The 25843-nt window shown below is 36.8% G+C and overlaps 1 protein-coding gene across 2 annotated transcripts in view; it reads left to right on the top strand.

The window, feature by feature from the left end:
* Positions 1-25843, top strand: part of grm3 (glutamate receptor, metabotropic 3) — a 117555-nt gene that overhangs the window by 26759 nt on the left and 64953 nt on the right. Inside the window, exon 1 of one of the 2 annotated variants that reach the window (XM_031899037.1) lies at positions 19790-19870. The exons of the other annotated variant lie outside the window; for it this stretch is intronic. The gene's annotated coding sequence lies outside the window, so the exon portion shown is untranslated. Of the gene's footprint in view, positions 1-19789; positions 19871-25843 lie in introns of those variants that run through there. 2 annotated transcript variants of the gene reach the window in all.

Here is a 25843-nt window from a genome sequence, read left to right on the forward strand (position 1 = left end):
ATTCAGCTCTATAAATAGGGCTGTTCTGCCTACACAAGGTAGGTGGCATGAAGGGGGTTTAGGGCTGATACAATTGGGATCAGGCTGCCTTTAAAGGACTGGTAACACCAACAAAAGTAAGATGTTTTAAAGTAATTAAAATGTAATGTACTGTTGCCCTGCACTGGTAAAAGTCATGTGTTGCTTCAAAAACATTACTATAGTTTATATAAACAAAGCTGCCATGTAGCCATGGAGTCAGCCATTCAAGCTGGAAAAAAGTGAAAAGGCACTGGTTACATAGCAGATAACAGATAAGCTCTGTAGAATACAATGGGAATCTACACAGGGTTTCTGAAGCAAAAACTCAACTTTTACCAGTGCATGGCAATGGTACATAATATATTATTTTTCTAAACTTTTTTGGTGTTTCTGTTCCTTTAAACCTAAAATTAATTTTATGTGCACTAGCAATATTCATCAATACACTGTAGTGCAAAATGTTAACCTCTTCACTTATTCTACTGAAATTGTTCTCATCTTGTGCCTATTTCAAATTCATAATGTTGCTCTAATGCATTTGTCTTTGAAGGTTTCTTTCAGTACTGAATGGATATTTTATAAGAACCTTACTAAAACAATAGGGCAGAGAAGGAATCAATGAGGAAAAAAATTAGCAAATCAGCATTTTTTTGCACTTTTTACCCTGACCCATACACACGGTGCTGGATGGGTTGGTATCAAAGTAGTCATGCAGGTTAGTGGAAGCAAGTTGGAATTCCCCCCTTCTGCCGCTACCTCATAACTTGGGCCTCATTCTGACAGGCAGTAAGAGCAGGCAGTCCTTAAGCACAGTGCTACTTTGTACTGAGCTCCTTATTTATTGCAGCTCCCTATAATTGCCTTTCTTAGTATTCAACACTGTTATGATATAATTACACTTTCAAAAATGTGTATCTTACTAACACGAATATTTAATCATTTATGTTTCAGGCCATTTCTGCTATTTTCTCTATATTTGTACTCTAGACAGATTTTTCGCTATACCAAAAGTGACAACTCTGTTCATATACTGCCTAAGCGGCTTCTTGGTGTATGCTGTACATCTTTATTCCATGTTTGTTATCAAATATTTTACATCTGGAACTTATTCCTGTATTCCTACAGAATTCCTGCTGTTAACTAATATTTCATTGCTCATCTCTTTAAACTAAAACAACCCTATCTTCAAAATATTTCTAAATTCTTATTAGGAACCCTGCTATTTTTACTGTAACATACCCGACCAACCAAGAATGCTGTATTTTTACAACCTTTTGTGCAATAGAAATGGATTTAGGTATTTCATCTGTACTCGTCACATCTTTGTAAAGCTAACTACTGGATTTACCCTTCATGTCTGTTTTGTATGCCTGTTCCACAACTTGTTTGTACACAGACTTTGCCAAAGCTAACCTTTCACTCATCAAACTTTAAATCTAGAAATCAGTCACCAGTTTAGAAACTGTCATTACAGTATATTCATGGGTGATCTGGATTTACAATATGTTATTTTTATCCTTTTGGTGTCACTGGTCCTTTAACATACTATTCTTTAACCAACTCTCATTAAATATAATGTAGATTTAATGGAAAGCTGGTTAAGTTCTTGCTCAGTGGATGCAGAATGTTTTTATCGTGGGCGATGAGAGAAGGAGAAACTTATACAGAAAGACTGGAAAGAGTGCATCTGCAATGTGGAGCAGAAATAGTTGACTTGTGTCAGGATGAGAAAAAAAACAGCTTTTAACGTTACCAGTTTCTTGCAGGAATTGCTTCCAACTGTCCAGCAGCTCATTATTTAGGAAACACTTTAATCAGTGGTTTTAATCAGGGCTTTGCAGGTGAAAATAATCTTTAAAATTCATTTATTTCTGCATCAGAGCTATAAATGCAGGGGCTGCATGACAAGGCATCCGAATGACCAGCAGCCAGATTACACTGGTTTATGTTTAAAGTTTAACAGAATCAGATGTAGCTGTGATTGGGTGAGAAGATTGAAAGAGAGGGATGTGATGTCAGGGGAAGCAGTTCACTTCCATATGCCTGAGAAGTAGAACCATCCCACCCACCCACCCCTGTTTTTTGCATATTTTGTGAAATGCCAGAAGTTTCTCTTCTTTATGCTCTCATATTATCTATTAATAACAGATTGTGGATGTTTTCCTGTATGCACTGTTATATTGTGGTTTCAGTAACGTTATACAGTATAAATGTGAGCATCTGCATGATATCATTCATGTTAAATGAATGTCAAATCCTTGATCCAGGGAATGTTTCTGATTGCCATTGGGGTCAGGAAGGAACTTTATCCCTTTTGAGGCATACTTGGCACAGTCTTCAGTCTGGGTTTTTTGCCTTCCTCTGGATCAAAACAGTGGATATATGATAATGTACTTTAAGTTTTATCTGTCACATCAGTGGTAGGAACTTGCCAGTGTACTGCACAGGTAAATTTAGAAGAGGGAGAAAGGAGGTTCTGTTCTGTGACTTACTGCACAGTGGGTTGATTGATATAGACGCTACTACTGCTTGTGCTAGGTGACAGCCTGCTTGGATTTCCTGTCATCAAGACTGCAGATTTAGGACTGGCAGCAGGGCTGCTGAACTTCTCTCATGGTGGGAGATGCAGCTCCTGCTGGTAGCAGAGTTTTGGGCCATCCTCTCTGTAGGTAGAGGCTGCCTAATACTCAGTGGTGAATATAATGGTATAGTGCTGATCTCAAGTCTTCATTGAGGAATGACAGAGCATAGTAGTAATCTCTTATGGAATTCTGGCTTTGAATATTGCCTTTGGGCGAGGCTGGCATGGTCCTATTTATTTGAAAAATTGGAACAAATGCTGTTGCCATTGTACCCATTTCTGGCTCCTGGTGTTTCATTAAGGTATGTAACAATGGGGTTCAGAGGGATGGTTGAAAGTTAAGGGTCAATTGAAAAGTCCCATTGTCATGAGCAGTGCCCTCTTTTCTGTATTGTTCAGTATTTGAATGTAATAGGTATCTTTAATGTATACACCATTCTATTGTGCAGTGTTGCAGTTTATGTTGTTAAACTCTGTACATTAAGCACTCATATGATGCTGGAATATTAACAAACCACACTTTGCCAGAAAAGGCCACTGAGATTTGTGTTTAGATTATTTGTATGTTGGATGATATGAGAGAGAAGCGCCTTCAAAACAGAGGTAAGGGATAGAAGCGATTATACCATATTCATTTTTTGATCAAGCTTGAGAACACCAGATGGCTTTGCAGAATATACTGAACTGCAAATCAAGTTGCACAGCAGCAGTGAGGGCTTCAAAGATAGACTTTTGTCTCTGGGGACAATTCATCTGTTCATTCCTACAGGCTACAAACAGACTTTCAGTTGGAAAATCATAGGAAAAAGACAAGCTTGCATGGAAATAGGATTCCTCTGATCTTGCTTTTATTTGTCTTTTGTCCTCCTATACAGTTGTTTAGCACTGGATTGCACTGCTCACACCCTTAATAAAGGCAATTGTGAATTCATACAAATACAGTCCCTTCTAAAAACATTCCTCAAAATAAGCTGAATCAAAGAAATATTATAGTGTATCAAAATAACACTTCTATAAGCTCCTACAGTCATGTAACCTAGAGAGGTGTTCACATTATCTAAAGCATCTGACTACTGGTACTATCAGCACTTTCTTCATTCTTGGAACATTCCCAAAAGGAGCCCTTTGACTTACAAGCTCAATACAAGCATTTAACAAGTGTTGATAGCAGCATTTGCCAGGTGGTTGAGAGATGTGTCCCTGTCAGGTGTGAGATTTTGAAACACTATAAACTTTCTCTATTTGTGTATAAGTTGAGAATTACTGTAGATTCTGCTGAATATAAGTATACAGAAGAAAAAAAATATATATATATTATGTATAATATTTCCTCAATTCACTATTGGTTTACCTAAGGATTGTGGAGCTATTATACCCTATTTGCTCTCCAGCAGCCTTGGATGTTTATAAAATAGTCACACATGCAGGCACAGCATTTGTTTATTTGTGTAAATTATTAATTCACTGTTGCATATCCATTGGCTCTAAGGCTAATGGCAAACACAAAGTGGAAATGCAAAACTTTGCTCTGCTTTGTGCCTGCGCTAAAAGGCTGATCCTTGGCCTGTTGGTGCAAGGAGCAGAAGTTTTCAGGTTTTGGGCTGGTTCTGACCAATTCTCTTGTCACTCTTCTGATGTTCTCTACCTGGCCCTTTACACCACCCACCTCATAATCCTCATGTGTTTCCCATCTTACAATCATGACCCTTTATAAGTCCCTGACCATCTTGCTTAGTCATTGAGTTTATTAAGCTGTGATCTTGCCTCTGATATCCTGTCCTGTTCCTGGTCCCTGCCTTCCAAGGTTCTGTTCCTGGTCCCTGCCTTCCAAGGTTCTGTTCCTGGTCCCTGCCTTCCAAGCTTCTGTTCCTGGTCCCTAACTTCCAAGGTTCTGTTCCTGGTCCCTGCCTTCCAAGGTTCTGTTCCTGGTCCCTGCCTTCCAAGGTTCTGTTCCTGGTTCCTGCCTTCCAAGGTTCTGTTCCTGGTCCCTGCCTTCCAAGGCTCTGTTCCTGGTCACTGCCTTCCAAGGTTCTGTTCTTGGTCCCTGCCTTTCAAGGTTCTGTTCCTGGTCCCTGCCTTCCAAGGTTCTGTTTCTGGTTCCTGCCTTTCAAGGTTCTGTTCCTGGTCCCTGCCTTCCAAGGCCCTGTTCCTGGTCCCTGCCTTCCAAGGTTCTGTTCCTTGTCCCTGCCTTTCAAGGTTCTGTTCCTGGTCCCTGTCTTCCAAAATTCTGTTCCGTGACCGCAGCCTTGTTCCTCCGCTCCTGGTTCTTCCTTGTCCTTCCTTGTCCTGTTCTTTGGATTCCCGGTAATGACCCTTGGCCTGTTCATAACTTTGTCTGATTGCTGCCTGACCCAAACTTGGCCTGATTCTGGATTGTGTCTAAAGAATTGTTGCACGTCAAAAACAGAATTGTCTCGTGCATCACATGTATTGTTGCTCATTCAACGTATTGTATTGCATCAAAAGAATTGTCTTGCGCCAAAAATAGAACAGATTCGCTCATCACTATTGACAACTATTTTGCAAATGTAAGGTTCTTATTCAAGTTTGGTTTTTGGCCAATCCTTTTGTTGGAGACTCAGTGCTCAGCAAAATCCTAAAATGATGCACATTACAGACTAACTGACTAATTGAGGCAGGGGTCTTTCTAGATGAGCAGAAATTCAAAAAAGAGGTGTACATATTTATTCCTGAGTAGTAACCCATAACATCCAATCAGACATTTGGTTTCATTCATCTTACTACAGTTCACTAAATGGAGCTTATTGCTAACAGGTCCCTGTGGGTTACAGGTCAAATGTAAATTTCTCCAGTTTTGTAAATGATGCACATTAATAAGATAGTTGAACAGAGCTACAAATAGTTTTGCGTAGCTTATTTTTTATATAATACATTGGCACAGAAGAACAATGTAAAGAACTGAGCAAGTGCTTAAGCAAATACTGACTCATAATACCAGAGAGTAAAATAGTTATAATTATAATCATTTTGCCTAATCAGGTAAAAAGATTGGGTTGCCCCAGTGAAACAGTTTTCACCTCTTGATTAAATGTACCATGTCTTTCTTGGAATGGATAAGAGATATGCTGAAAATTAGGCAATTATCTTTTTTGAAATCGCAACTAAATTCATTTCCACGAATGGCAGTCACAAACTAAAAAAACGAGAAAATAATGGCTTTTCAACGTAAATCGCAACTTTTTCATATTGGTGGCAAAACAATCCTATTTACATTTATTTAGTAGCCTTATGGTATGGTGATACAAATGATGGAAAGACCTCTTATCCAGAAAACCCCAGTTCCCAAGCATTACAAATTATAGATCCTATCCCTGTATTAGTACTTCATTTTATTAATGCTTTATATTTCATGACAAGGTCAAACTGCTTATCACACAGTTATCACATAGTGCCCTATTATTAGCTGAATGAATACGAGATAAATAAAGAATGAGGAACTTTCTCAATTTCAACTTTTACTCAATTTAAGTTCACCATCTAATTGTTTCAAATTGTGCTGTTGATTCTTTAGTGCATATGATGCTTACTAAAATTCATACTTGGAGATTACAGTTGTTTTGAACATGAACAATGTTTGTTCACTTTCGATAAAGAGTTCAGCAAATGGGAATTGTTACTAAGAACAGACGTACTTGGATTAATTTCAAATTTAATTCTGAACTACAGTATAGTGTGCTCACACAAATCCTGTTTTTTCTTCTTCTTTACATTGCCATCAGTCCTCAAGGGGCATTATAACCATAACTATTAATTTTCTCTCTTTTTGCATTCAAATGTCAGGTATGAGTAAAACAATGATAACAATTATTATGTATAGATATTGAGGATCCACAACAGACACTTTCTTTACTTTAAGGCACGTTAAGGTGCAGAGGTACTCATTTCAGTTTACAAAACACGAATCATAGAAATAAATCCTACACTTTGGGCTACCAACACACATTTGGCCCCTGGGCCACTTGTGGACTACCAGTGAAAAAACATTATAGGGGTCATCCCTTGTACTTACAATACTTCTTAAGGGGGTTTGCTTACGCTTTCTAGTTTTCCTCTCAATTTCTCAGATACTCGAGGACTAGGTTACATCTACAGACACAGTGGGCGATTAGCTCTCTTCCCCGCTGTGACTTGCCTCTAAAGACACTTTTATTAACAGTACTTGCATCCAAATGAACTCTGCACACTTCTGAATAGTTGTGTTTACTGGCAATCAGTCTTTCCTGCCTTCAGTTTCAATAGGTGCAGCACACTTGGGCCTAAAGAATTGGGTGCAGACATCATTTGCATGCCAAAACCCAACATTAAAGCACGATTGAGTACGAATGAGAAAAATTCGTATTTTTTCTAATTGAACTTTTCTCATTGACCACGATAATATCATTAAAATAGGACAATTTTTTTTGTGGGTTTCATTAAATTCCATGAAAAAGTTGTATTTTTTGCAAAGACTATGACCATTTTGGAATTCATTCAAGCTTTGGTATCGTGACTATCTTTTGGCCAGGTTGGAGCTGTAGACTGCCATTGAGTTCTATGGAAGGCTTCCAAAATCATGCATTGAATTTTTGAAAATTCGTGCTTTGATGATTGGGCCCCCAAGACAGACAAGAGGCAGATTATGAAAATATTCAACACAACTGCATCTGATTTACAGCAAAACACACACCACTGCATCTGTTTTTATGAATCAGGCACAGCGTGCAGTCAGATGCAGCACATTTGCATACTTTTCAATACCCACAGTGTGCATGCAATAACACAAAAATTCTGGGATAAACTGGTATACTGATGGACAAAACATTTGCTCACTGTGTCAGGGTAACTGAATGCACCCATGTGTCTCTCTCAGTTCTTTGGTCAATGTTCCCTCTGCTCCTGGCAGGCAGCATTCCCAGCACTTCTGGGAGTTGCTAACTCAGAGCCAAAGCCTTCCTAATCTGTGCCCTGTTCTGAGAGACCTTTCTAATATTTTCACTGCAATTAAATACCTTTCCACAGGACAGCATTCTTGTCTATTGATATTTGAGAAACCAAGAACAGCCTTCCAAATATTGATATTTGAGGAACCAAAACATAATCTTTTTGTTCTCTGACATTTCTTCAATAACGTTGCTACCAAACCAACTTTCTGTGCTTGGATGTTATTTAATGACTTAAATGCTTTCTAAATAAAACTGCCTTTAACCCTATCTGTGCCAGGGTTGAGATTTATTTGATCTCGCATGTGCAGCATGTATTCTGGCAATTGTCATGGATCAAAGATGAACCCAGAGTCATACAACTGACAGCATCAGCACAATGGTACTTTTATGTCAGCAGTGTAGATTCTATAGTGTGTGTGGCACTTTGAAGGTACCTTTTTTTTTTTCTTTTTTTTTGCTTCATAGCAAATGAACCCATAGCAGCTGACTTTTATCCTGTTACTATGTAAGCTATTGTAAAAATGCACACCACTGTCCATGGTGCTGAATCAATCAACTGGACTGTATTGTTACTATTTTCATGGATATTTGAATGCATTTTCACCACCTTTATCTGTAGCCACCTTGTCAGCTCATTAGAGTTTCAGGGTAAATGTATTCCATATACTTTAGCTATGTTTCAGTGGTGATATTAGGTAATGATTTTAATTGTCATTTGAAATGACATATTGCAGAATGATGTAGCAGAAGAAAACAGACAGAAGGTAAATATATGGGCATGAATGATTTTAAGAATTACAGAAAAAAAAATCTCAGGCTGGTCTAAGATATATAGAAAAGAAAAAAAAAAAAAATATATATATATATACAAAAATGGAGAATACACTGGCACTCACGTTTATAGTATAAAGACTGCCTGGGTGCAGCGTCCAAATGTAGATAGTCAAGTAGCAAGTAACGAAGCCGTGCTCACAGGTCTTATGTAGAAGTAAAAAATTATTTTATTATATATATATATATACTATATATATATATATATATATATATTATATATATATATATATATATACAAAAATGGAGAATACACTGGCACTCACGTTTATAGTATAAAGACTGCCTGGGTGCAGCGTCCAAATGTAGATAGTCAAGTAGCAAGTAACGAAGCCGCGCTCACAGGTCTTATGTAGAAGTAAAAAATTATTTTATTATAATGGTGGACTCCACCATTATAATAAAATAATTTTTTACTTCTACATAAGACCTGTGAGCGCGGCTTCGTTACTTGCTACTTATATATATATATATATATATATATATATATATATATATATATATAATGGAACAAGGACAGCACTCCTAGGATTTAAAGAATTGTGAGCAAAATATAAATGCAAAAAAAACCTTTCTATTTTTGCATTTATATTTTGCTCACAATTCTTTAAATCCTAGGAGTGCTGTCCTTGTTCCAGTGCATTTTTTTGTACTAGCACCCAGGTTTTGTTGCTGCAAATGGTGTGCACCCTATGGACTATTTTATATATATATATATACTGTATATATATACAGTATATATATATATACACACTACGTAACTAGAAACCATTGCCATTTCAGCTAATACGTTTTACCCTAAACAACCATATTTTTATCAATATATTACTACTGTACACTGTAAATTGTAAATGAATATAGTTTATGTACACAGAGCCATACAATGGACAAGCTGAGTTCCAAGAAAATATATATGTAGTGAATGAAAGCAGAGATAAAGGCAATCCATATTATAATGCAACAGATACAACAGAATTGATAAAAGCAGTTTATTGAATCTTTTGTAAGTCATATATTACACAGGAAGTAAATCTGGCTGAGCAGTATCAATAAATCCTAATAGGATTGTGGGATGTTGCTTGCTTTGCAGACAGATATTTTTATTATAGAAGTAAGCCTTCTCAAGATAATCAAGCTGCTACATTACATAACAAGTAGTACCTGTCTACTAGTCAAATCAATTTTCTATTTAGAATGAATGGATGAGGGATGATGTTTTTTTTAAATAATTTTATTTGCATTTGATTAACATTTCATCAAGTATTTAACTTGAGTTTCCAAAAGAAGGAAACCAACATTGACTTGGGTTTCCAAAATAAAGAAAATGGTACACCATGTTCTGCATTCTTTATTTGGACTGTTTGTTTAGTATCCTCTCTCTTTTACACATAATGTTGGAACCTTGTAAGGAGAAGTGCCTTACCGGCACGGCGGGGATGCCCGCCGCGCTGCCATCGGCGGGGACGCCCGCCGCGCCGTCTGCTCCCTATGCCTGCTCCTTCATAGTGTGCGCTCACGCGCACTTCCGCATATTTAAAGGCGCAGGCGAGCTGACGAATGACGTCATGACGCATGGCGCATGACGTCAGCGCGCAATGGCGCCAAATTTGAAATATTTAAAGGGCCTTTCTATTGTTACTCATTGCCCGTGATAGGATTTGATTCCTGGTGCCTTTCTGAGCCTTGTGTTTTTTGTTCCTGTATCCTGCTTGTTGCCTTCCTGTGTTTTTGACCCGGCTTGCTCCTGACTATCCTGATTATCCATATCTGACCTCGGCTTGTACTTCGACTACGATTTCGTCTCATCCTGCTGTATTGATTATTCCGGTTTGACCCTTGCCTGTCTGACTATCCTTGATTGCTGCCCGCCCCGACCTAGCCTGCCCGACGACGACCTTGTTTAACCCTATTTGTACCGTGATCTTCGGCCTAACTGACTTTATCTACAGTCGTGCCCCTTTGCTTGCCAGAACTCCTGCCTCGTTCCCCTCGTTAAGTCCAGGTGGCATCTGAGTAGCTGAGGGCTCCTCCCGAAGCCAAAGGCGGTCACAATACTGGTGAAGCCGAGCCGAGACAAGGGAACTTGGCATCTGTTCTGGTTTAGGGTGCCGACCGTGACAAACCTTTTACATGTTCGAAAGGTATCAACAAATTAGCATTCAACTAAAGCTGACATTCCCTTTCAGCTACTTACAACTGTGGTTCATGGTTTAGTAACTTCATTGGGGGTGCCAAATATTAGGCACAGCCCCAGTGATTGTACCACAAACCCCCAGCTGGTGTTCCAGTTAGGAGAAAACTGCATCAACATGAGGTAAATGCAGGTGAGTGATCCCATCCATCTACTTTAGCCGGATTTTTTGTTTAAGTTTAGCTTTTCACTTTTCACTCGCTGAAGGAGAAAGAGGAATGCTTGCATAGACCCCGGCCAGTGTAGTTTTATCCTAACAAAAGCCCTGGCTGGGGTTATCAGGTAAGCGATTACATTCACTGGGGGGTGCCTAACATTTTGCCGCCCCCCCCCCCAGTGATTCTCCTATAAATACTACTTAAAAAAAATACTACTATAATACTTTAAAATAGTACTGATATTTAAAATAAAAGCACAAAGGTGCAGCTTTCAGTAACTCTTCAAGGATTGTTGAAAGGCAATGTTTTAATTATATCTCTGTTTAAGTACAACTGAGCAGCAGAAAATAGCTGAAGCATACATTCATTCATTTCCCATAAGATATATGGTTAATTGGGCTCTCAGTGTTTTTTAAGAATCGTGGTTCTGAAGCCCCAAATTAACCCGGAAGGCTGCATAAGATACCAACATATTTGGTCCTACATAAATGTATGCACTAGTTGTGATATTTTTACGTTACACATCATTATGGATTTACTAATAGATATAAGCAATTTCAGATAAGGGAGTTTACATTTCGGTTATATGGCAATGAACTTGTGACTAATAGCCTAGTTAATGAGAACTGAAGGTAGAATTTAAACATTATAGATATACAGAGTTGTCATTTTATTACATATATTTGTTTAGCTCTCTTTCATATTTACAAGAAATTCTGTTTAACAGATGTCCCTGGATAAAAGGCCCTTCCCTGAAACCCATACCTTATTAGCAGCAGACCATATGACTGAACTAAAAGGTGTGTATGAAATACATTGGTGTTACATTGTTATACAATATACACGTATCGGATCTGTTATCTGGAAACCTGTTATCCAGAAAGCTCCAAATTATGGTAAGGCCATCTCCCATATACCACATTTTAATCAAATAATCAAAATGAAAAAAAAAATATTTATTATTATGTAATAATAAAACAGTACTTTGTACTTGGGCTTTTCTAAGATATAATGCATCCTTATTGGAGGTAAAACAATCCTGTTGGATGTTTAAATAATGTCTTAGAAAACTTTAGGCATTTGACAGAAATCAAATAAATGAAGACATTTACATATTAACTGTGCTTAATTTATATTTCACTCAAACAGAGCTGTTAGCATTAAATGATTTTACCCATACCTAACAAAATAATAAGTCCAGCATAAACGTAAAACACAAGCCATCTGCAAATTTTGCAATTACAATAAAGGGAAGTGTGAGACTTGGCTTTAATCAGTTTAATATAGCTGTATGATTTTCCCACCTTAACAACTCAAATTACTATACTAGTTACCTGTGAGAAAGATTGTCTCTGGCAAATGATAATTAATTCTTAAGCCTCAAAAGACTTTGAGTTTAGTGAACCTCTGAGCACATTTGTATGAAGATTAGACATTGTTTTTTCTCTCATTTGAAGTCATTCTTCCAAAGATTTTCAGCCAGTTGCTCAGACTTCATAAAACCTTGGTTTACAAAGCTGGCTCTTTTTTAATCGCTTTCACAGTCTTTGACTGCCAAATTTCAAGTGCATATTCACCCCCTTGGATAACATAACAAGCAAAAACATTCTAATTAGCAATGGTATCGTTATTTGTGGTTGTTAAAATAACATTGAGTTTGTAAAAATTCTGGAGACAGATGTCAACAATAATAAGTTATATCACACATCAGAAATGTTCAGAAATTAACTTTTAATATATTATAGAATGGGCAGTTCTAGTAGTATAGTTTTTGTATAGTATTTGGTATAGTGTTTTTTTTCTTTAATTATTTGCCTTCTTCTTCTAACATTTTTCAGCTTTCAAATGGGGGTCACTTACCCCACCCAGAAGCCAAAAGCTATTGTTGTAGAAGGCTATAATGCTATTGTTATAGTTACTTGTTATTAATTATCTTTCTATTCCAGCCATCTCCTATTTATATTTACATCTCTCATTTAACCCACTGCCTGGTTGCTAAGGCAAAAAGGCCCTAGCAACCACATAGCTGCTAAAATTTCAAACTAGATAGCTGCTGAGCAAAAATCTATAAATAAAAAAAATGAAGACCCATTGCAAAGGGTGAACTACCCCTTTAATTATGAAATAATAGAATTACACAAGATATCCATTTAATATGTTTGTGTAAATATATATTAAAATGTATGCTTATATTTGCTACTCAGATGTTTGATGTTTTATCACCAGTTTATGTAAAAATACTGCTCTTTGGGCATATTCCATTGATAGACACCATCTGCAGTCCAGTTAAACAGTGATGTGTGAAGTGTGCTCATAAACGATGTAAGATTATTATTGATGATAACTGATAATGATAAATCCTCATCATCCATTAATTAACATTTTGGTCACACACATATATATCCTTATAAACAGTACTTAGTCCTGTCATCAGTTATAATCGGTGCTCAATATCTGCAATATCTGTCACTTGACTCACTGAAACTTGCGTAATATAACTAATCAAGTACCCCCTGTTGAAAAATATGAGGCTATTAGAAGTCACCTCGAAGTTTCATGACCTGTATAAAAGCACACGGCCTTAGGTTTTTTGCTTTTATAAGGTCATGGGACTCCTCTGTGACTTATAATATCCTGATATTTTACAATAGGTGGGTACATATAGAGTACTTTATTCACTATCTATTATGTATTATTATATAGATATATATATGTCTTTTGGCTGAATCTACTATAGTGGATAATATACTATACTATATCCATCACTGCAAATTCAAAATACATATCATTCTTGACAGCTGTATGGCATACTACAAAGATTTGGGTTTTTTTGGGGGGGTGGGTTGTAACAGTTTTGGGTATGGTATGAGAATGGATAGAACTGAACAGTTTTAAGTATGTTGTAGTTTAAGCATTTCTGTAGTATTGTGAGTACAGCGTTTTAGTGGCCACCACCATAAGACAAAGCCCAAGGGATTGAACTTGACATGTATGAGTTATAAGTACACAAAGAAATGTGTAGGTCTGTTTAAAAGCTAAGGCATTTTACTAAACTAATATCTTTAAAAAGCTGCAATACCTAAAAAGTTTTAAAAAGGGCACATATCTGGATGTAAGCATGTTGCTTTGTGTTCTGTTTCTGTACTAGATGATGTTTCTTGCTTCCTTTTCCTAAAATTACTAAAATTAGTCTTCAAGAACAACTATGCAATTGGGTTGGTCCCAATATGCATCTCTGTAACATGCTTGCATACTAATCACCTACAATGTACTGGTTCTCTTCTATACAATGCCCCCACACATTGTATATTTGACCTTGCTTTGGATAGTTTGTCTTTCCATATGTTTTAATGCAAAATCTTTGTGGTTGCCAATTATATGAATATACAGATGGAAAGAGAAATGTGCCTCACAGTCTGTTTCACGCTTGCAGACATAGCGGTGGCAAGAAATAGCTGCACTATTTATTTGCTTGAATAAATGTGTTGCATTTATTGTATATAATAGGGTTTTTGCAAAATAGCCTTAATTGCAACACACAACAACAGATTATTTAAAGATAAGATACTTGGTGCATCATCATGTTATATGGGTGTTAAAAAATACAAGAACATTTAATTTTAAATGCTTGTTTTTGCAAATACAAATTAAGCTGATACACACTGCAAAAATGCTTTGTGCTATAATTAGATTCAAGGTTAATTATGAATGTAAGCCCAAACTATTCTTTAAATGATGTTAATATTTGCTTCCAAGCCCAGTCTGGCATATGAGTGTGATTGCAATTAGAAGCCCCAAAATGAAAGCTTTTTATAGTAAACACTAAAAAAAAAAAAAAAAAGAGCATTTAAGATATAAATACCATATAAATAAAAATGAATTTATAGCTAACATAAAAGTAGAAATCAGTTTATCGTTGTAGTGGGTTTTTTTAAATACAGTAACATGTTTTAATTGGGATGATAGCCTTGCAAGCAGATTAACAGAAATTAAAGAAATTTGAGGTAGGCAGAATGAACAGAATTCGTTTTCTTATGGGAATTACCCATAACCACTGAAAACGTTATTGAACACATTTCAGAAAAAGATTTTTTTATGTTAAAAATTGCTCACACGTTTGATGCTGAGAAAATCATATCCACAAAGTGCAAAAGGCTATAAAATCAAAAGTGTTCTACAGCCGATACTTATATAGCTGAAAAATGTAGGTGTTTGCTAAGCAAACCACCATTGGTCAATCCACCCAGATGTGTCCATGTCCCCCATGTTTTTGTTACCCTCTGTGAGGTGTTATTTATCAGAATTCTGGGAAAATTGTTGTTGCCACAAAAGATTACCAAGAGTAGACATACATTTGTATGGCACTGAAAGCATCATAGATGTGATTTATTTGGTGCAAATAAGGTGCATGTTTAAGAGAGCACTTGTAGTAATGGCAAGGGTCCCCTGTGTCTGTGGGCCCTGTAGTTTATACCTTGCACATAATACAGCAAATAGGAGACAACCAGCATTTGGGAGCAATGTGCAAATACCTTTGTGAATGTCTATGAAGATTTGTATTTATTCGAGTCATGATATACATGATATACAGTATAAAGTAGAATAAGCCTAAAGCAACTGGACTTTCTAAATTTCTCTCATTCGAGAGGTTTCTTAATTTCAAGTTGTTTTAGGCTTTTTTCTACTAGATACCTTTATGAATAGCATTATAATGGATGCAATTTTACATTCATTGTTGTACCTTGAATTTGTAAATTTGCCCTTATTACTCATCTATGACTGCAACACATGGTGCAAAGCAATTTTTTTGGGATAAAATTGCCATCCTCTTTATCCCATAATGCAAATTTTTCACCAGAATTCTAGCTTTTTCCTATAATGCAGCTTTTCCCCCAGAATTCCAGCATCATTGCAACCATGTGCTATTTTACATCTGGCACAATAATTAACATGCACTTTTTTGTGAATTGCCCACAAGTTGCATCTAGTTGGCATGGCATCATTTATGGTGTGCATATGCACATGACATTAATAACAGTATTATGGGGTTATGTAATAAAAGGCACTACATTTGCCTAGAAGCAGTAATCCACAGCAACCAATCAACAGGTAGAATTTATTGGTCACCTGTTCAAAAGCAAACATCTTATTGGTTGCTATAGGTTATTGCTACTGGGCAAGCTTAGTGCCTTTTTATTACATATGGGGTTTAGTGTTGTTGCAAATCAGTGAATATAGATGCAATAAACTATGGGAACTCTGAAATTACCAGATGTATTGACAGGTTTCCCTAGCATCAATGCATGTACTTGCACATCTCACACAATTTATCAGAGCAGGATGGATGGGCCCATCAACACCCCCTGCATGTAAAATGTAAATTAATAGCTGCATCATTCATGCATGAAGTATTTATTGTATTACAATAGGGCTTCTGCTAAATACCTTTAATTGAACAACAATTTTTCTCTATAATAGATTATTTAGAGAAAAGGTGCTTGGTATATCATCTTGAAGGAAAATGTATAGCACTCATGTTATATAGTTACATATAAATGCTTGTTTTTGCAAATGCAAATTAGCCTTGAATCCAGTACAGAACATTTTTTAGTGTATATTGGCTAATTAAGACTTTAAGTCTAAACTAATGTTAAAATGATGCTATTGTTGTTTGCCAAGTCTATCCTGGCATATTAGTGCAGTTACAATTAAAAGTCCCTGGGGATGTGTAGAGAAGAAAACCTTTTATTGTGTACACCTTTCAAAAATAAGTGGTGGCATTTGAGATATAAATAAAACTGACTGTTTATAGCAAACCATGTAGTTTTTAGTCAAAATAAAACATTGCAGAACTTCTGAATAATTTAGAGATAAGAATAAGCATTCCTTTTTATCTACTTGTTCGTTTCTTGCATAAAGCATATTCCAACTGTAGCCTTTGCACTGTCTGTAGTTTTCCCACAATGTCAGAATGCTGTCACATACTATGGGATACATATCAAGCATTAAGGGATTTGATCAGTGTTCCAATTCATCTATTCTATGTGGTGTTAGAGCTCTGCAAAAGCAATATGTTCTAAGGGCTCTGGCACACGGGGAGATTAGTCGCCCGTGGCAAAACTCCCTGTTCGCGGGCGACTAATCTCCCCGAGTTGCCTTCCCCTGCCATCCCACCGGCAACATGTAAGTCGCCGGCGGGATGGCAGACGCGGCGACGCGATTTCGCACAAATCGCCGAAAAAGACTCGCGAGTCTTTTCGGCGATTTCCCGAAATCACCCCGCCGCGTGTGCCATCCCACCGGCCACTTACATGTTCGCCGGTGGGATGACAGGGGAAGGCAACTCGGGGAGATTAGTCGCCCGCGAACAGGGAGTTTTGCCACGGGCGACTAATCTCCCCGTGTGCCAGAGCCCTAACACTCCACCAAATCATTAAGCCAGTGATTCGTAAGCAACCCTTTGGATGTTGCTCCCAGTGGCCTCAAAGTAGGTGCTCATTTTTAAATTTCTGGTTAGGAGGCAAGTTTTGATTGCATAAAAAGCCAGTGTAAAGCCAAACAGAGCCTTCTATATGCTACTAGTCCACATATGAGCTAACAAATAGCCAATTATAGCTCTTATTTGCACCCCCAGCAACTTTATCCATGCTTGTGTTGCTTCCCAACCCTTTTCTCCATTTGAATGTGGCTTATGAGTATAAAAGGTTGGGGATCCCTGCATTAAGCCCTGAAAATGAATGGGATTTAGTTACTACAATTTTTAACCAATTAGTGATTATGTTTGGCCAGGTGCAATAATGTACAAAACTGTAGCAGGGACCCTCCAAAAATATTTATTTATTTTTATTTATGAAAGGTTTTGTATATTTCCAATAGTCATTTTTTAAATGATCATATTTACTATACATAACAATTGCAATAGATAATACACCACAGGTAACTGTTAGTAGGATCTTTAATATCAACCAACATTTGTTGGTTGATATTAAAGATCCTACTAACAGTTACCTGTGGTGTATTATCTATTGCAATTGTTATGTATAGTAAATATGATCATTTAAAAAATGACTATTGGAAATATACAAAACCTTTCATAAATAAAAATAAATAAATAAAGGTTAAAACATTTCTTCAACAGTGTTAATATTCAATATTAAAGCTCAGTGCACAAAATGAAGGGGATTAAATATTTTGTTTAAGGACAAGTCAACCTAGAATATATTTTTGCCTAATAAAAGAGATAAAAATTCTAAGCAACTTTGCAATATGCATTCATTACGTATTTGTAATGGTTTTTGCATTATCTGTATATATAACTGCTATTCATAGCAGTCTTAGCCTGTTCTTTCTAGTCCCTGCCCTGGAGACACACAGCAGATTTTACAGACCTGACTTGCTGGAGAAGACTGGCCCTTGCAACATTGTTTAAAAAGTAACAACCAGGAGTTCAGCAAATGCTGCTTTCAAAAGCAGTTACATTTACAAATAACTTTTAAAGCACAGACAAGTTTTATTAAATTCATATTGGAAAGTTGCTTAGAATTATGTTTTCTTTTATTAGGCAAAATTTTGGGGGTTAACATGTCCTTTAAAGCAGTGTTTTTCAACCTTTTTTGGGCAAAGGCACACTTGTTTCATGAAAAAAATCACGAGGCACACCACCATTAGAAAATGTTAAAAAATTTAACTCTGTGCCCAGCAGCAGTGCCCCCCTAGTACATTGGTGCCCAGCAGCAGTGCCCCCCTAGTACATTGGTGCCAAGAGCAGTGCCCCCCTAGTACATTGGTGCCAAGAGCAGTGCCCCCCTAGTACATTGGTGCCCAGCAGCAGTGCCCCCCTAGTACATTGGTGCCAAGAGCAGTGCCCCCCTAGTACATTGGTGCCCAGCAGCAGTGCCCCCCTAGTACATTGGTGCCAAGAGCAGTGCCCCCCTAGTACATTGGTGCCCTGCCTACGGCACACCAGGCAACATCTCGCGGCACACTAGTGTGCCGCGGAACAGTGGTTGAAAAACGCTGCTTTAAAGTATATATTAAAAATGATCATGTAACACATTTAAAAGCTTCCATAGGGGCAAACAGTGGTTTCATTCAAAACGAAACATGGATTTATTTAGTAAAATTTTGCAAGAACAGGATACAAATCTATGAAATAGATCTTAATAAATCTCTGAAAAATGTTGCAGTTAAACACATTTCCCCCTGTATCCCCATTCTGGGAATTAATAAGTAACCCTCAGGCTAGTGGTTTTCAAGATACTTGGAGAATAATATGAACAATGTTACAGCAAGTGATTAAATGTAATCATTGCCTTTTTGACCCAAACTAAATACAGAAAGTAATGGTAATCAATCATTATACATGTCTAGCCATTTATTACTCTCTTTAGAGGTTTTCTTGCTGCAGAATAGTTCCCTGTTATGTAAAATCTATGCTGATATTATTTAACATTTGTTTATTAATATACGTCATTTTTAATATCCAGATAAAATATCTATTATAGAGTTAGCTGAAGCTGTAAAAGGTACATGAACGTTTAATTGTAGCTTCATTACCAACAACGGGATACATTGTAAATATACACACATCTGATGCAAACCAAATACATGTTAAAATGCATCATATGCGTGTTTATTTACAATGTATCCTGTAATAACAGACACAAGATAACCATGCCCACCAAGAATTTCCTAAACTAGCTCCATGCCAGATCTTATAAAAGAAAAAGATAAAATCCAAGCTTGTAATATTTAACATATTGATAAAAAGCTGGTAGATTGGAAAGCTTGGTACCTGAAACCTGACAAGCGTTTTATTTATTTTTATTTTTTTTATTTTTTTAAAAAATATCACCTTGCCCCCGCCCCCCAATGGATATAACTAAATGAAAAACTGCAATTATTTCTGGAATAAGCAATAGGAACTATCAATGCTAAATTGTTATGTCATATAAGAACTTTACTGGTGAAGGGATCCTAAAAATGTGTATCGGTACCTTAACCACAACTTGATAAAATTCACATAATTAATTCCAAGCTACATACTTACATTTTAGAAACAAAGGCAACCAGAGAAAGATTTGGGGAAGGACAGAGAAGGCATTTTCTCATCCTCTTGGGGAAAACACTGAGAAAAGCAAAACAGGTACTAATTTACAAATATAACTGATACATTTCCCTAGTGCATCCTATCATACTTTGCTTTCATTCTCAAACTTGTACAGGTAGTAGGCTGATCAAACTGATTACTAGTTGTTTGCTTCCGGTAATGGCACTAGAACAGTATAGCACCTATATTATATAATTCTGGGATATCCAGTAAAATTCCCCCACTCTCTATTCAATCTAGAGGCATATTTATTAATAGGTGAAAGTTAGAGTTCACCATTTAATAAATATGCCTCTAACAATCTAAAAATGTTATTGTAGTGAATCTCACATTTTGATAAATCTGCCTCTTAATTAGAGTTAGTGGGTAAGATAACCACACTGTTACAGAAAAGGGGTTATGGAGAGAAGCAGAACATGAGGCTCTTTCTAATGAAAGGGAATTTGAAGACTCTAAAACTTGTGTAAAGTTAGCAGCTAATTATGCAAACACATTTGGATACCATCTGGCATGAAAGAAGAACAAAATATTTTCTTAAAAAAAGAAATGGTTTATAATGTTAGCTCTGTTAATTGGGCCCTAGTTCCTCTGTCAAAGTTTGAGACTGTGTTGCTGAGCATTTTGTATTTCCCTAATGAAACACAGTTAACCCCCAATATGCCAGATTGGCACATTATGCAGCAAACCCTATAACAAACTGTCTAAAATGCACTAGAGTGACTACACTAATTAACTTTTATTGCTCATTTCAGTTGGGTACTATGCTTCTGCAACAGCTATGTCACTAAAGTAAGCATTTCTGTTTGATCCAGCTTTTTGACAGTTAGTTTAGTAACAAGTATCCCTTTGGTCCTATCCTTTCGTTTCCTTCTGGGCACTTCTGTGCAGCATCTCTTATTCTTATACTCAGATTAGAGCAGACGACACAATAAAGAGAAAATAAATACAGTTCTTTGATGTTATATTTGTGACTTTAGTTTCAGCCAATGCTGTGACCTGCAGTTTAGACACCCCTATTTTATTAAAAGAAAATAATAATTTGCAGGTTGTCCTCTATAGTAAATACATAGATATAATTTGTATCTGGGAGTTCATTACTAAAACAAAACAGCATATACAGTAAGATATTGCACAGCGGTAGCATAATATTGTTATGATCTAGCTAGTAATATGTTGAAAAAATTTAAAAAATCATTAACTTTTCTATTACATGGCTTTACAATGCTGTGAAATGCACATGGAGCCATTTATTAAGTATAGGGGAAAGTACACTGTTTATGAACACTGCACATTGCCTTGATGTTCAACTTTTCGCACTCCTAAAATAAAGCACTAAGATTTGTGCCTATATGGAACATTGCAGTGTATGGCAGCATTTCATACAAGGACAGCAATAGGGGGCCAGCTCCCTTAGAGGTTATTTATCACAAAGCAATTGTATATTGGGTCATGGTGCCCTCTGAACCTTGTGTTTAATTAAAAATCTTGCAGAAGGTGCGGAACAGACCACTGGCAGATGCAAGGCAGCCCTGTCCTTAATGATTTCTGTATTCATAAGAGTAGCACAGGTTCTTGCGCTCCAGACCTGCATGCACTGCAGGTGGGTCATGGTACAAAATACATTAAACATACTGCCTTGTGACTGTATTTGCACTTTGCACCAGAGCTGGAGCTAGGGGTAGGGAGGCATGTACCTCTTTGCCTACCCCTAGTTTGGCTTTCTGAAGTTGCCTCACTGTCTGGTGATGGCATTGGAAGCGATGCAGTTATAAACATGGCGTATCAGTTTCATTGCACATTGTAACCCCTTTACCCTCTGTTCCTCAGCAGCTCCCCCTCCTGTGTTTGTCACTTTACTATGGCTGGAGGGCGGTAAGGATGCCTTTGTTGCCACTGATGCTGGGCTCGGAACTGCATTTTGCACCATGCCCCACCATCAGTAAATCACCCTGTAGATGTCTGTATTGTGTCTTTCAACTGCGATAGATTGAAGCTGTGCAATTAAAATACCTGTTCTAAAATCACCATTTCTGTCGAATATAGTTTTATTCCATTTTAGTCAATATTTAATATGCCAGACATGCAAATTATTTAATGCAGTTTTAGCACATTATATTATGGCATCACAATTAATTCCCGTTGTGTTCTATACCTATACCTATTAGTTACATTGTTAACCAATGAACAATTAGGTAATGCAGGTGTTATTTTCTCAGTAAATGTTTAATGACTATATTCTGAAACAGCATGGAATAATAATAAAAAGAAGCATTGTTCCTGGGTTTTCTGTAGAAGGTTGCTGCTGTCTCCTGCTTTTAATGTTCTATTTATGTGGCTAGCCATAGTGGATATCACTCTACAATAAGACGAGCACATAGTATTTCTGACATACATAATACATTATTTGAAACTTTGGTCCTCCAGATACTGCATGTCTGGGATCAAAGAATACGAAAGTGAAGTACAGGAGAGGATAGCATAGAAAACGAATACAAACATAGTCATGTGGGAACCCACTCACTATATATTATTCGTGTTTTTAAAGATATACAGGCCTGACAGTAATAATATATCTATCTCTTGGTTGATAATCTGCTGAAATAAATACAGAGGTGATACTGTAAATGCTGAGTATTGGAGACAGCAAACAGTATTAACAGTAACTATCAATGGATCCAACATACCGATAACAAAACTGCTTATGTTTTGTAAATGGTGAGGACTCTTGATGAATCAAGAGGCTAAATGTAGGGACGCCATTTTCATCAGAAAATGGATCTGTAGAAGAATAAGTACCAAAATCTATCAATTCCAAGACAGAGACAGAGTGACAGATAAACTGAAAGGTATTATCAGTATTATCTCCCACCTATATTGAGCTCATCCTTTTTCCTTTATTCTAAAAAATCCTTTGAACAGCAGCCACTGCAAGTAGATGCAGTAAAGAAAATATAGAAGTAGCAGGATTAACTAGGAAGGGAACTCTTGGAAATGCTATAACTTCCTCAGTATAAGTGCTAATTATTTTTAAATGTAATGTCTTTAAAAGTATTTAGTGCTAATCTACTATAGTGGGTGCTACATGCAATGCACTAATATCTATACAAGACTAAATAATAATTACATATAATAAATAAATGATAGTAATCGAATATCAATGTCGCTGTCTTTTACTGACAATGCTATATTTAAACCCAGCATTCCAGCATAATTAGGGTTGTGCATTGCTGTAATTGTTCTAAACAGTAAACACTTTAGAGTGGGAAATGAAGTAAACATTTCATTTAGAAAATGAAAGAAGTCTACTTGCCTCATACAGTCATGTTCTCAGTAGTTATATGAAATATAGTTTTGGAATAAAAATATACATTGTTGTACACTAAAAAAAACCTACAATGTTGCAGACAACACGGCTATCAAATTTGTCTTGACCATACCTATACACAATATTGGTGTTGATTTTGTAATACTGGCATGGATTTGCAGCGAATGTCCGCGGATTTTTTGCCGCTTCGTGAATTTTATTGTCGTTTCACAAATTTTTCAGCAAAGCAAAGCGGGACAGATACCCTCATCACTTATGGTGATCCAAATTACAGAAAGATCCCTTATCTGGAAAACCCCAGGTCCCAAGCATTCTGGATAACCGGTCCCAAATTACAAAGATCCCTTATCTGGAAAACCCCAGGGCCCAAGCATTCTGAATAACCGGTCCCATACCTGTAAATGTAAAATTAATAGTGCTTTGCCAGATGTCTGCTTGGCCAAAAATGTGTTATTTCATTAATAAGATTGCAGCTACAGTGGTGAGAACAGGACTATTATACCTGTGCAATGTCATGCTCCAGATGCTGCCTCTTAATCACAGCACTTGATACTTTCTCTATGCATCTCTGAAAGCCCACACGTTTAGTAAATTGCATTTTCCAGCTGCCCCACCAAACAGATCTATTACTACACTTAACAAATACAGCATGTAGTGAAAGGATATGGATAATAGTCTGTATAGTAAATGTTGTGACTATCTGACATATCGTTTAGACAGCTGGGACACCTTAACCCAGTGTTATATAATTAGACAGCATGTATCCCCTTGACATTTTTTGCATTTTTAAGTAGATTCTGACATTATGGCTGCATTATTGTGTTTCAAAGTATTTTGAATGGATTGTGTTGACCCGCTGATTGTAATTTCACTCAGTCTGATCTGAACAAATACACACTGGGTACAAATCTTTCCTCCTGTACATTTTAGTGATTACATTAAACAATGCAATGCCTAGACAGATGGTCCTTGTGAAATATAAGTATACTTCTCAAATTTCATATGCAGATAATGATCAGTTCCTAGTTTACCAAATGCCTGGCACTCAAATGGTTAAATGGTTTAAATATATAGGCCTTTAATATAAATCCTGCCTTAGTGTAAATGTACAGTATGTGGCAGTATAAACAGATGATAATATCTTTATGAGCTTCCTTTTTTATTTCTTGATGCCTAAGCAAAAATATATTTAGGTCATTTAGTGTCATATCATCATGCGAATCATGTACGCTGGTACCCACATCGAATCATAAAACAGCATCACCACAGAATTTTAATGATGGTGGTCACTGGACTGAAACATGGCTGCCCATACTGATAAAACATTTACATTTCACTACGTTCAAAGATACTGTTTCTATTTAGAGTTTGAGGTCGAACAGACTGTCTAGTTAATAAACTGCTCTGAATAACATAAATGTAAATCACTGCAATAAGTGCTTGTAAGCATGTAAAGCATATCAGACCAATTTACAGGCAGATTTAGCAAGGAGACATTTCATTTGAAAGAGCATTCTACTCTCTCTGCCCTTTTATCTTTATAGGAAAGAACAAATGAGATAAATCTCCAATTGTAGTTAGAATCTCAGTCATGAAGTAAAAGAAACTCAGGGTATACTTAAAATATTTGTTTAGAATAAAACAGCGTTGTCACAGCGTTTCTAACTTTGAAATTTTTGTTGTTGTTTGTATGTATAAATATCTGAGGATGCTGTAGGTGTCTTCTTTCTGGTTAATACTGTCTGAGAAGAAACTTGTCTGAGGATGTGTGAGGGGCAAAGCGGCACCACCCAAAAACATGAAATAGCCAAGAAATGTTACTCATAATGTTTTGGACTTCTTTACTAGCCCAAGGTAACCACAGCCTGTTAGCAATAAATGACTGTGCCCCTGAAGCATATGGACACTCACAGTATGCAGTATACACAATACATATAATATAAAAGTCACAATACAAGGCTAATTACAAGTTAATTCAGATTCACATTACTTGGAAGATCTTTGATAGCTGAACCTGATTTTCTGCTAAACTTCTCAAAACATAGTACTAGTGATATCGGGCCAAGGCGTAGGATGCCCTAGGCAACATGGCTGGCCACCTCGTTCCCCCGTACCTCTGGCACCATGTGCACGTTCATTTGCGTGCTTGTGCTGTGAAACAATCATAGTCACAAGGGCCTGGACAAAGGGTAGGTAACAGAAGAGGTATGTGCCTAGCTCCCCCCACCATTGTGTCCTAGGCACGTACCTCTCCTGCCTAGTTGTTTTGAGTGTCAGTACTACATTCACTGAACAAGATCCAAGATGGCAAGATCTTTGAACATTTAAGAAGATTGGGATTATCACTGTTATAGAGCTGTTTAACTTTTCTGCAGGTCCAGTAAGCTTAGTATAAAAAATACAGAATTTTTAGCCATGAATGAATAATTTTAGATTTAATTTATACCATTGTGTACCTTTTTTTAGAAGAATTTACAAATTTACAAGCATTTTGGTGTTATATACAAGGCTTTCTGAAACAGAATTAAAAATAAACTGGAACTGCAGTAAAATGTTGCTCTTTTAGTATTCCTAAAAATCCTTTGGTTATTGCATCCTAGTTCAGCAGATATGGTTTGAAAAGTAGCATACAGACAAGTTACTATAGCAACCTTAGAAAGGCCCTGTAACATAGCAGTAGCAGG

Source organism: Xenopus tropicalis, chromosome 3, assembly GCF_000004195.4.
Source record: "Xenopus tropicalis strain Nigerian chromosome 3, UCB_Xtro_10.0, whole genome shotgun sequence".
In the NCBI taxonomy this organism is placed as follows: domain Eukaryota; kingdom Metazoa; phylum Chordata; class Amphibia; order Anura; family Pipidae; genus Xenopus; species Xenopus tropicalis.